The sequence below is a fragment of the Alosa alosa genome, chromosome 3 (genome assembly GCF_017589495.1).
Source record: "Alosa alosa isolate M-15738 ecotype Scorff River chromosome 3, AALO_Geno_1.1, whole genome shotgun sequence".
Taxonomy (NCBI): Eukaryota; Metazoa; Chordata; class Actinopteri; order Clupeiformes; family Clupeidae; genus Alosa; species Alosa alosa.
The window spans coordinates 36,337,867-36,350,747 of record NC_063191.1 but is presented as its reverse complement, the minus strand read 5'-3'; positions in this window follow the sequence as shown (position 1 = coordinate 36,350,747).

Genomic DNA, 12,881 nt, shown 5'->3' with positions numbered 1-12,881 from the left:
AACAAAGTTAAAAGCAATAAATAAGTGAAAAAAATAAAAATAAAAAAGTAAGTGGTAGACAAAATAAAGTAAAAAGGTAAAAAAAAAAAGAGTGAGCCATTTGAGCAGAGGGGAAAGAGGGACGCGCACACGCAAGACACGGGGCGGTATTAAAGGTTGTTAAAAGCAAGAGAGAAAAGGTACGTTTTTAAATTAGACTTAAAACTGGCAAGGGTAGTCGAGGACTTAATGTGGGGTAGAAGGGGATTCCATAAGTTTCGGCCAGCAACAGAGCAAGTCTTTTTTGGTCACCTTTTGTTTTGAGAAGTGTGCAAGGGAACAGATAAGAGTTGTTTTCAAGATGTCCGGGTCAACCTAGAGGTGGAGTGTGGGGAAAGGATTTCAGCAATGTAGGGGGGTGCTAAGCCATTTAAAAACAAAAGAGCTTTAAAAACAAAAAGTAAAATCTTAAAATCAAATATAGCTGCAAGCAGCAATGAGGGGGCTAAGCAGGCAGTTCAGCAGTCCCGCCCCTGCACGCACGCACAACCCAAGATTGGCTGAGTTACAAGGTCAAGTTTCACATTAAAACATAACTGATTTTGTGGGGCTGAACCAGGGCTGAGTGTTGCCGCCCCCTCCCCCAGCCAGCCCGCCCCCCAATAATCGCCCCTGCCCGTCCCTCCCCGCCCCGTTCTTGCACGCACGAATTAGAATGAACTGGATGGAACTTGCGGTCATCAGTTTCACATCAAAAATAAAAGATCGACTGAGATAAGATCACACTTGCTGTGATTTAAACATTTAGGTCAAAAATTGACGTCATAGGGTTTGTTGAACTCTGCTTGGTCCAAGGTCCTTGGAACGATACCTCATTTCGGGTCAACAGGTCAAAAGTAACGTCCGTGAACACACGTCCAACTTTGGCCTGTTGGTGGCGCTAGAGCGCTCGAGGTGCTGGCATGAAACTTGGTGAAATTAATTATTGGACTGTCCCCAGTGTGCCAAATTGTGCAACATTTTACCAGACGGTTCTATGGGCTGCCATTGACCTCCATTGCAAAATAATACATAGCATCTACAGGCCAAAATGCATTTTTGTGAATTACAGAGATGTACAGTAATAGAGGTTTGAAGGTCACCAAATTTCATGAGCGTCCTCCCGATGGGTCCTAAGGACAATGTACTAAGTTTGGTTTTGATACATGAAAGCGTTGCTGAGATATGAGCTCACTTCCTGTTTGGCGGCTTCGCCACAAATTTCGATTGGCTGTTACAGGTGAACGTTTCTGTCAATTGTCTGAAGATCATATGTACTAAGTTTCGTGAAAATCGGACAAACTATGTGAGAGGTGAAACTTTTTAAAGGTTTTTGAAAAAATCCAAAATGGCGGAAAATCCATCATGGCGGAAAATGACATCATAGGGTGTGCTGAACTCGGCTTGGTCCAAGGATTCCAATGCTACCTCATTTTTGACAATCAGGTCAACGGGTCAATGTGCGTGAATGCACATCGAACTTTGGCCTGTTGGTGGCGCTAGAGGTGCCGACATGAAACTTGGTGAAATTAATCATGGGACTGTCCCTAATCGGTGTGCCAAATTTCACAACTTTTCACCAGACGGTTCTATGGGCTGCCTGCCATAGACTCACATTATGTTAGCGTAATAATAAGAAAAGGTAGAATCACTATGGGTTGCCTCGCAGCTTCGCTGCTTGGCCCCCAATTCTAAATTTAACAGGAAGCCAGTGCAGCTGAGCCAGGACTGGTGTGATGTGCTCTCTCTTTTTAGTACCCGTAAGCAATCTGGCTGCTGCATTCTGGACCATCTGTAATTTATAAATGTTGGATTGGGTCAGCCCTGTGTATAAAATATGGCAATAATCGAGTCTGGAGGTCATAAAAGCATCTATAAGGGTTTCAAGGTCGTTCTGGGATAAAAAGAGAGCTATCCAGCATGACACCAAGATTTCTAACCATGGAGTGCACATTGTTTGAGAGCGAAGTCTTCTTCTTCTTCTTCTTCTTCTTATTACAGTGCATGAAAATGCACTGTTCTGTTATCCGAAGTCTTCTTCTTATTACAGTGCATGAAAATGCACTGTACTGTCCTTCCTAGGCTTCTTCTTATTACAGTGCATGAAAATGCACTGTACTGTTATTCCAAGGCTTTTTCTTCTTCTTCTTCTTCTTCTTCTTCTTCTAACGCAGTTAATGCAGCTTAAAAACTCAAACTATGTTACGTAGGTCTTACTTAGGACATGTGGGCTTTGTATTTTTCAACTTTGTAACTTTTATACTTTTTAAACTATTAATTAAAAACTAGTCAAAATTTCCCCATAGACTTAACATGGGCTGATGACATCACAATAGAGCCGTTAAGCAATTAGAATCCTATGGCAGGTGTTCGGGCCACCTGGACCAACTGCCAGTCTCAGGCTTTAAGCATAGTTACAAACTGGCCCTATTAAGACTACACATCCTGTTCAACTGCTTCCTCTGCCAAAAACTGTTTCAAAATAAAAGTCCTCACTACAATATTTCACTGTTAAACAATTTAACCCTTTAAACTACTGAAGTTTTTAACTGTTCAGCCATTGTAACTGTTACTTGTCATCAACTATGACTCCTACCCACTGTAGCTAGTTAGCTAAGTTAGCTAAGTCACATGGTTATCATAGTTAGCATGTTAGCATGCTAATTAGCATTTTAGCAATGTGCTTAAAATGATTAGCTAAGTCACATGGTTAGCATAGTTAGCATGCTAGCATGCTAATTAGCATTTTTAACAAAACTGCTAAAAATGATTAGCTAAGTTAGCTAAGTCACATGGTTAGCATAGTTAGCATGTTAGTTAGCATTTTTAGGAAAACTGCTAAAAATGATTAGCTAAGTTAGCTAAGTCACATGGTTAGCATAGTTAGCATGCTAGTTAGCATTTTTAACAAAACTGCTTAAAATGATTAGCTAAGTCACATGGTTAGCATAGTTAGCATGCTAACATGTTAGCATGCTAATTAACATTTTTAGCAAAACTGCTTAAAATGATTAGCTAAGTCAGCTAAGTAACATGGTTAGCATAGTTAGCATAATTAACATGTTAACATGCTAGTTAGCATAACTGCTAAAAATAATTAGCTAAGTTAGCTAAGTCACATGGTTAACATACTTATCATTTTAACATTGTTAGCATAGTAACTTGGTTAACATTATTATCTTTGTTAATATAGTTAGCATAACTGCTAGCAAACATTAGAGCCATTCCAAGTGTCAGTTATCGTCAACTATCTACCTAAATAATTTAACCATTTAAACTATCCACTTATTTAACCGTTCAATCATTCCAACTATATTAAACCTTATCTACCAAGTAAATTATTTACCTATATAAACTATCCACCTATTTAACTGTTGAGTCATTCCAACTATATTAAACCTCATCTACCTAGCAACCAATATAGTTTGTTTTTACTCTGTATGATATTTGACATCATATTTTTTGCATTTTCATGCACTGTATTTCCTTCAGGAAATGCTTTTCTAGTTATTATTCTTCTTCTTCTAACGCACTTAATGCAGCTTCAACCGTTTAACGTAGAAACTTCATTCAAACTATGTTACGTAGGTCTTACTTGGGACATGGGTGCTATGTATTTTTCAGCTTTGTAACTTTTATACTTTTTAAACTATTCATTAAAAACTTATCAAGGTGTTCGGGCCACCTGGATCAACTGCCAGTCTCAGGCTTTAAGCATACAAACTGGCCCTATTAAGACTACACATCCTGTTCAACTGCTTCCTCTGCCAAAAACTGTTTCAAAATAAAAGTCCTCACTACAATATTTCACTGTTAAACAATTTAAAGGCTGTGGTGCAGGTTAAACAACACTTTCAATTAATGGGTACATTAAGCACTCAAGATATGTATATAAAGTTAGATATGTCTCCAAAATGGTGTTAAAGTCCAGTTTTTGTAGTTTTTGGTTAGTAACGGTTATTTTTTATTTATTCGGGCGATGGCGTCATATGAGGTAGACGTGGTGGAAGCTATTTTTTACAGTCTATCGGTGGAAGCAGAGATAAGAAGGAATCCGACCTGCGGTCATATCCCTGTCCCACCCCATCTCTCTCTCCCACTTACTTACTGTCTCACTATTCACTGTCCTATACAAATAAAGGCAAAAAGACCAAAAAATAGGCCTATACTTAAAAAAAAAAAAGATCTTTGGTGGAAGTAGCCTCAGCCTTATAGCAGCTACTACTAGCACTGTCTAACTGGGATGAGGAAGATTAGGCAAGACCCACAGTTAACATTTATGATGGCCCATATAATTTGGAACCTGTTAGACGTGTGAGGGCGAATGGGGAAATACCGACAGCTGATGGCCATCAAAGAGAAATGAATGCATGGTCAGAGGAGAATCACTGGAGAGTTGGTGAAGTGTCCTGGTGAGTTGCTAGCAGCTTTGGCTGGAGCTAGTCTATGAATAGCAGTGGGTAGGCCTACAATAACAATTTTTTTTACTGTCGAGTGAAAGTCAACGTTTTCTTTATATCTAGTGACAGTGATTATGTCGTTGGCTCAGATAAGTACCCTAAACTTAGAAATAGAAGGCTATGCTAGATGTGGCTTGACCCACCTGTGAACCCCTAGTGTTTATTTCTAAGCTTTCAGGCTAGAACTACTCTTTCTCGGTGAAAATGTTGTTTTGCAAAAGCGTAGCCCGGCCGCCCGAGTAGGCTGGTCGTGTCTTCAGTGTGATTTATAGTGCTAGTTTTCCCCGTGATTGACATTGTCATTGACACCGTCAGGGTACCGCTTACCGGGAGAGAGTAATAAGCGTGTCTGTGTCGCTGTGTTTAGCAAATTGGTGTCTGTGTGGGCGGTGTCGTCCCATGGAAACTGTGGTGGAGAGCTTGTGTTGTAGGGGAGGCGTTTTTTTGGTGGCTGGTCGAGGAGCTCACCCAGCGGCCAGCAAATAACGTGCCTAACATAGCGTCCTGGATTTGAGGCATACTGCCTGAATCCGTTTGAGCTACACACATAGCATACTCACACTTCAGGCAAGATCATGGTCCCCTTCAAGCCAGCACGCAGTATGTTCATGGTTTATGTTTACTTTACCAATCTTTTTTACACTGAGTTCTTTGAACCAACAGTTGTAGGAGAGAGATGTGTTGCATACACAATAAACATGCATAAGACACAGGCTTAAAATGGCGTCTTCAACCTACTCACAGAGTTTTAAACTGAACAATCTTTCCTACTTATCCCTATGCAATACCCGGTACACTGTGTACAGGCAGGCTATCGCTGGGCTTATGGGGTTTTAGGCAGGAGTATAAGGAAGCCTCTACCCTCTTGTGTGGTTTCAACCATCAGACAACAATTCCAAAGTGGTGACCAGACCTATCAGGGCTTTCAATGGCCTCATTTAGATGAAAATGAATAAAAAGAATTGTTATGCTTATTCTGTTGTGATAAGCTCCATTGCCCTTAAAATGTTATAAAGTACACAGAACACATGAATTTTGATAAATAAAAAAAACAGTTTATTGGCATTGCTTGTAATGGTTACTGAACATTTAAACATTTACTGAACAAGGACAAAGACACAGGTTGGAAGTAAACAAATCTCTATAAAAAAAATGGTTAGGCACAAAACATACAAGGAACACTGATGAAGGGCTAGACGCGAAACGTGTGCAATATTGTGGTCTTACCTGAGGGTCAGCTGATGGTTCCCTTTCTCACACACAAACCCATGATATTTCATGCATGCATACATGCAGTGATACATGCAAAAGCACGTCAAGCAGACACACAGTGAGCCCAGATAACACCGCACACAGAAGTTGACAAGGCACAGGTAAAATGATTGGTAAATTATTTTGAATTACATACAAGAAATTTCATGCAAATAACAACAAAAAAGAAAATCCAAGCACACAGACAGAGGAGCAGACATGCAGCACCCCTTGAATGGGGTACAGCGACAATTATTACCACTTACAAAAGGCGAGAAAAAGTAATGATTTTTGTGCAAAGTATAAAACAAAGCAACAGCACACAAAGACAAAACAAAACATGCAACATGCAGGAAACCACCACCAAATGAGATGAAAGGGACAGAAAGAAAGATACACAGACCTAGATATGTAGAATGAAACACACATGACCAATACAGTATAACACTCAAATATGATGACATCACAAACCAACAGACTAAAGCCAGCCTGGTACACCTGTGTCCCAGCATCAGAAGTGGAGGTGGGCAAGGGCTGATCCCCAGTATCACACTGTCCATGGTCTCCTGCTGTGAGGCGTCTGTCAACATCTTGTGAAAACAAATATAAAAAAGGTCAGCGAAGAGGGTATACAAGAGAAAAAAGATTACAGTACAGTGGACCCTGATATGCGCTACTCGATGTTTTAAAAAATACATGAAAGACATTCAGAACATATTTGATGATGTTGAAGGTTACTGTTAAATGTTTACATCAGTACTAGTGGTAATAAATGTCTAGAGTGCATGTGGTGCATAAACTCTATGAGGTAGTGCATTTACTGTATTGGGAGGTAGCTAAACTCTGAAGTGAGAAGTGGATAAACTCTGTTTCTGAAATGTCAGAGGTGGGTAAACTGTGTTTACTTGCGTTAGCCTCCACTACAGCCCTGGTGACACGGTCATGGCCAAATATATGTGAAAGAGAACCGTAGCAGTCTAACACAAACACACTGTTTAGTTGTGAAAGCTGCTTGATGATCACTGATCCCAACGCTAGCCATGATGCTTTCATGACGATATGGACATTTACTTTCGTGAATCACGAAATATCCTCTAATGTCAGACTGATCATGATTGTAGTGGAGGCTGTGTCAAAGGGAACACGGTATGCAAAATACACACAGCGCTAGCTAACGCGCAGCTTTTAAACATTAGCATGATGCTTACCGTGACAATATCTCGCTTGCGGCAGACGGTGTCTCTGGACCTCGGGACAGGGCAGTCAGAGAGGTTTGCATGCACAGACGGCACAGCGGTAGGAATGAACTTCGCCATCCTCTCACTCTTTAAACCAAGTGAGACCATCTTGGCATCCCCTGAGTGGTAATCCTCCTCCTTGAAATGCGCGCTGCATTTTCTCGAGAAGGCCGTGACAGAGCTAGTTGACAAATCTGCCCACCTAACCTTGACAAATTGCACCTAGCTTCGGAAGATCCCTTTGTCCTTGGGGAAGCAATGGACCCTAAGTCCAGTTTTGCTGGAGTTCTTGCACCTGGCACAAACACAGTAGTAAACCATGTTATCTATTTATTTATATATCTACTCTCTCCCTCTCTCCATCAGCTATCTATGTTATGATGCTATGCTATCTCTCACTACTATCTATCTATGCTCTCTCTCTCTCTCACTATCTATCTATCTAGGCTATCTCTATCTTTATATTTATTTATATATCTGACACTGTTACTCTCTCACTAGCTGCTACTCTCACTAAGTTAATCGTCGTCTCTCTCAATGGTATCAAGGCGGCCTTTCCTCTGTCGTCCCACAACGAGTACCTCATGTGACGTCATGGAATGCATTGTGGGAGAAATAAGAATGATCGCAAACCTGTTGCTAACCGCTAAAATATCACCTACTTTTCCTTATTATATTTCTTTTTTGTGATACTTTACAACATCAAATACAATGGATAATTGTTTAAATGTTTATTACCAACTAGAAAATTGCCAGGAAAGACAAAAAAAAAACCCTGCACCACAGGCTTTAACCCTTTAAACTACTGACATTTTTAACTGTTCAGCCATTGTAAACTGTTACTTGTCATCAACTATGACTCCTACCCACTGTAGCTAGTTAGCTAAGTTAGCTAAGTAACATGGTTAGCATAGTTAGCATGTTAGCATGCTAGTTAACATTTTTAACAAAACTGCTAAAAACGATTAGCTATGTTAGCTAAGTAACGTGGTTAGCATAGTTAGCTAATAGCAGTTAGTATAATGCTAGTTAGTAACCTTGTTAATATGATTATCTTTGTTAACATAGTTAGCATAACTGCTAGCAAACATTAGAGCCATTCCAACTGTCAGTTATCGTCAACTATCTACCTAAATAATTTAACCATTTAAACTATCCACCTATTTAACTGTTCAGTCATTCCAACTATATTAAACCTCATCTACTTAGCAACCAATATAGTTTGTTTTTACTCTGTATGATATTTTACATCATATTTTTGCATTTTCATGCATTGTATTTCCTTCAGGAAATGCTTTTCTAGTTACAGTGCATGAAAATGCACTGTACTGTTCTTCCTAGGCTTCTTCTTATTCTTCTTCTTCTAACGCGTTTAATGCAGCTTCAACCGTTTAACATTAGAAACTTCATTCAAACTATGTTACGTAGGTCTTACTTAGGACATGGGTGCTATGTATTTTTCAGCTTTGTAACTTTTATACTTTTTAAACTATTAATTAAAAACTGTTCAAATTTTCCCATAGACTTAACATGGGCTGATGACATCACAATAGAGCCGTTAAGCAATTAGAATCCTATGGCAGGTGTTCGGGCCACCTGTCCCAACTGCCATTCTCAGGCTTTAAGCATACAAACTGGCCCTATTAAGACTACACACCCTATTCAACTGCTTCCTCTGCCAAAAACTGTTTCAGAATAAAAGTCCTCACTACAATATTTCACTGTTAAACAATTTAACCCTTTAAACTACTGAACCTTTTAACTGTTCAGCCATTGTAACTGTTATTTGTCATCAACTATGACTCCTACCCACTGGAGCTAGTTAGCTAAGTTAGCTAAGTCACATGGTTAGCATAGTTAGCATGCTAGTTACCATTTTTAGCAAAACTGCTTAAAATGATTAGTTAAGTCAGCTAACTAACATGGTTAGCATAGTTAGCATGTTAACATGCTAGTTAGCATAACTGCTAAAAATAATTAGCTAAGTTAGCTAAGTCACATGGTTAGCATACTTAGCATTTTAACATTGTTAGCATGCTAGTTAGCATAGTAACTTGGTTAACATTATTATCTTTGTTAATATAGTTAGCATAACTGCTAGCAAACATTAGAGCCATTCCAAGTGTCAGTTATCGTCAACTATCTACCTAAATAATTTAACCATTTAAACTATCCACTTATTTAACCGTTCAATCATTCCAACTATATTAAACCTTATCTACCAAGTAAATTATTTACCTATATAAACTATCCACCTATTTAACTGTTGAGTCATTCCAACTATATTAAACCTCATCTACTTAGCAACCAATATAGTTTGTTTTTACTCTGTATGATATTTGACATCATATTTTTTGCATTTTCATGCACTGTATTTCCTTCAGGAAATGCTTTTCTAGTTATTATTATTCTTCCCACCAAATTTCTGCGTCTAATTCAGCTTCAACCGTTTAACGTAGAAACTTCGTTCAAACTTTGGGACGTAGGTCTTGAAAAGGACACGTGGGGAATGTATTTTTCACTTTTGTAAGTGAAAAATAAAAAACAAGCTAATTTTCCCCCATAGACTTTGTATTAGCACTATGACATCACAATGGACTAATTAACTTGATTTGCACCTGTATCAACTTCCAGCTGCTCACTACTAGGACCCATCAAAGGGCCAGTTAAACTGATTGCACCTGTATCAACTGCTTTCTGCTTAACTAGGCCAACTCTCTCTGTGTCTCTCCATTCTACAAGGATATAAGGCACATTCCATCCAACTTTCTATCCATTCATCCTCTTCAAACCATTCACTCATCCACCCATTAAACTATACATCAACATCCATTAAACAATCTGCCTATCAATATCCATTCAACTTTCTGTCTATCAACATCCATTACACTATCTACATTCAACTTTTAAACTATATACTCTGTCTCAGGCTTTAAGCATACAATCTGGCTCTCTTAAGACTACTATTTCCTCTGCCCACAACTGTTTCAAAATACATGTCCTCACTACAATAATTCACTATTAAATAATTTAACTATTTAAACTACTCAACTATTTAACTGTTCAGCCATTTCAACTGTCAGTTGTTATCAACTATGACTCCTGCCAACTGTTTCCCAATAAAAGTTTGTTTGGCATTTTATGTTAATATACAGTATGTTTATATTTTCATGCACTGGTAATTTCCTTGAAATTACATTTTCTAGTTGAAATTCATTTCTTACATATGGTTCCTTTAAACCTCTGCAGAAGTTATGTCTCATTTGCCTAAGCAAAGGCTAACCAGAGATGGCAACAAAGGCAAACTAAACGCCATCATTTTGGTTGTTAGTTTGCTGTCGGCGGTATTTTCATGAAACACCCAGTACATGTGCATACTCACAAGGTCTGCCACCTCTCTGCGATTGTCTATTGAAAAAAGCTTTGTTTGAAATCAGAGACATTCCCCCCGCCATTTTCCCCTGAATCCAGGCATATTCCTCTAGACTAGTACAGTAGTGGTGCAGTATAATGTATAAACCTCAATCCCAACATCTTAAAGTGTTACTCCGGAGTACAACCTACAGTGCCCTCCAGAGTTATTGGTACCCCTGGTAAAGTTTTATTTAGCTTCATTGAAGTAAAACCGTAATGTGATTGGTTGGTGCCGTCCGTAGATTGGCTTGATTGGCCGGTGCCGTCTGTCGGTGCAGCAACAGCTGAACTTCTCAACGCGAGCGGCGGGAGAAACGCGATGCAACGGACCCACAATTCAGTTGGGCAACGGATGACGTAAGCCCATTTAAAGTGAATGGGATGCGTCTCCAGCAACGCAACGCACGCAGCTGTGTGTAGGAGCCGAAACACTTTAAAAGCCTAAAAATATATATTTTTAAAAAAGTTCCAGTGATGAAGGAAATGCTTTTGCCTTGCCCTGTCTAATCCTAAAACAATATTTAACTAAACCGTACACATTGGCTTTAAATTCACAAGGTAAAAGTGAAGAAATAGCCAAGGCAGAAAGTGGCTCTTAATAAACATGATAGGGAACAGGTGAGACAATGACTACTCTAATAAGCAGATTCAGGTGAGGGGCGGAGAAAAGGAAACAACGAGCCAAAACACGTGGCTATATAAACAAATCAGCATATGGTATAAGTAGTGCTAAACAAATGTCCATAGGAAGCCAGGAAAATATCAATCATCCTCAGCCATGAAAACCATGTTTGATACCTTAATTGATATAGTTTGAGTCAAGGTACCAACACAATATTTTGAGCATATACTAATGAAAACATTATTTTCAGTGCTATGATTGTCATACATGGAGAATATGCACTTGAAAAATTAGGTATGAAGTTATTTTTTTCATGTTTGATGCTCTATAAATTATATATTTCCATTTATTTTAGATATGCAACCTAGTTGGTAAGGAAGTACTAAAACAGTAGTATTATATAAATAAATGCAAAACTTCTGAAGGGATTCATTGTGAAGATATTATGGTCAAAACATACTTACATTTTTCATAAATGCAATTTTCAGCAAGTCATAGCTTGACAAATATTTAAAGTATTTCAGAAGTTGAAGACAATTAACATAGTAGAATATTCCCTGAAAATGTCAAGAATCTAGCATGAATTGTTCAAGAGTAATGATCGAAGGAACTTAGTCATTTTAAAAAGACTTAAAGGCATTTTTTCAGACTCATGAGCTTGTTTTTTAAGCTTCCATATCTCAGACAATAAAGTAGATACAAGCTTAGAATTTTGCATAGTAGTTGCTGGGTATAATACCAATATTGACCTGAGGTTTTGAAAAAATCCAAGATGGTCAGGCGGGAATTTTTTCTATAATCTGTTGATTTGGCACAAAATGACCCTTAACTTAGCTTGGCTGTTAGCCTGGTCGGGACCAGGCTAGGTGCAGAGAATAAATCCCCATGGTAACCTACGTGCCATCTCTTTTGTAAAACCAAGTCAAGGCTAAATTCATCCAGGATAACCAAAAAATCCCAGCTTAATCCCATATCTAGGTTTTGTGAAATACCCCTCTGGTTCTCACTTGTGCATTCTCCTTTTTGACTGTTTTTTTGGGAGTTTATATCAGGGGACTGAGATGACAATGGGAGAAGTAAACCAATTTCTTTTAATACCGATGATGAGCAGCCGTGGCCTACTGGTTAGCGCTTCAGACTTGAAACCGGAGGGTTGCTGGTTCGAACCCCGACCCGTAGGCACGGCTGAAGTGCCCTTGAGCAAGGCACCTAACCCCTCACTGCTCCCCAAGTGCCGCTGTTGTTGCAGGCAGCTCACTGCGCTGCGATTAGTCTGTGCTTCGTTTCACTAATTCACGGATTGGGATAAATGCAGAGACCAAATTTCCCTCACGGGATCAAAAGAGTATATATACTTATACTTATACTTATGAATTTTGCTCCATTGACTTGAATGATCCAATCATGATGAAAGTCTTAAGTCTCACCAATGGGAATTTAGGCAAAGTCAATTTGCTAATGTAACACCATAGGCGAAACCGCAAACATTGATGAATTGAAACCATGTTATGATGTGATATTGCAGGTTCAGGCCCAAAAAACAGAGATGCAGATCAAACAGGAGTTTGAAAAGCTTTACCAGTTTTTACGAGATGAAGAGGCAGCCAGGATAGCTGCACTGAGGGAGGAAGAGGATGAGAAGAGTGAGATGATGAAGGACAAGCTGGAGAAGATCAACAGTGAGATCTCATCTCTTTCAGACACCATCAGAGCCATAGAGGAGGAGATGGGAGCTGATAGCATCACACACACACACACACACACACACACACACACAGGCTATCCACATGTTTACAGACCTGTGGGGTATACTACGAAGCACGTTAGACATATCTAGGCTATGTAGACATATCGAGGCTTCACAAAGCCTTGACTCAG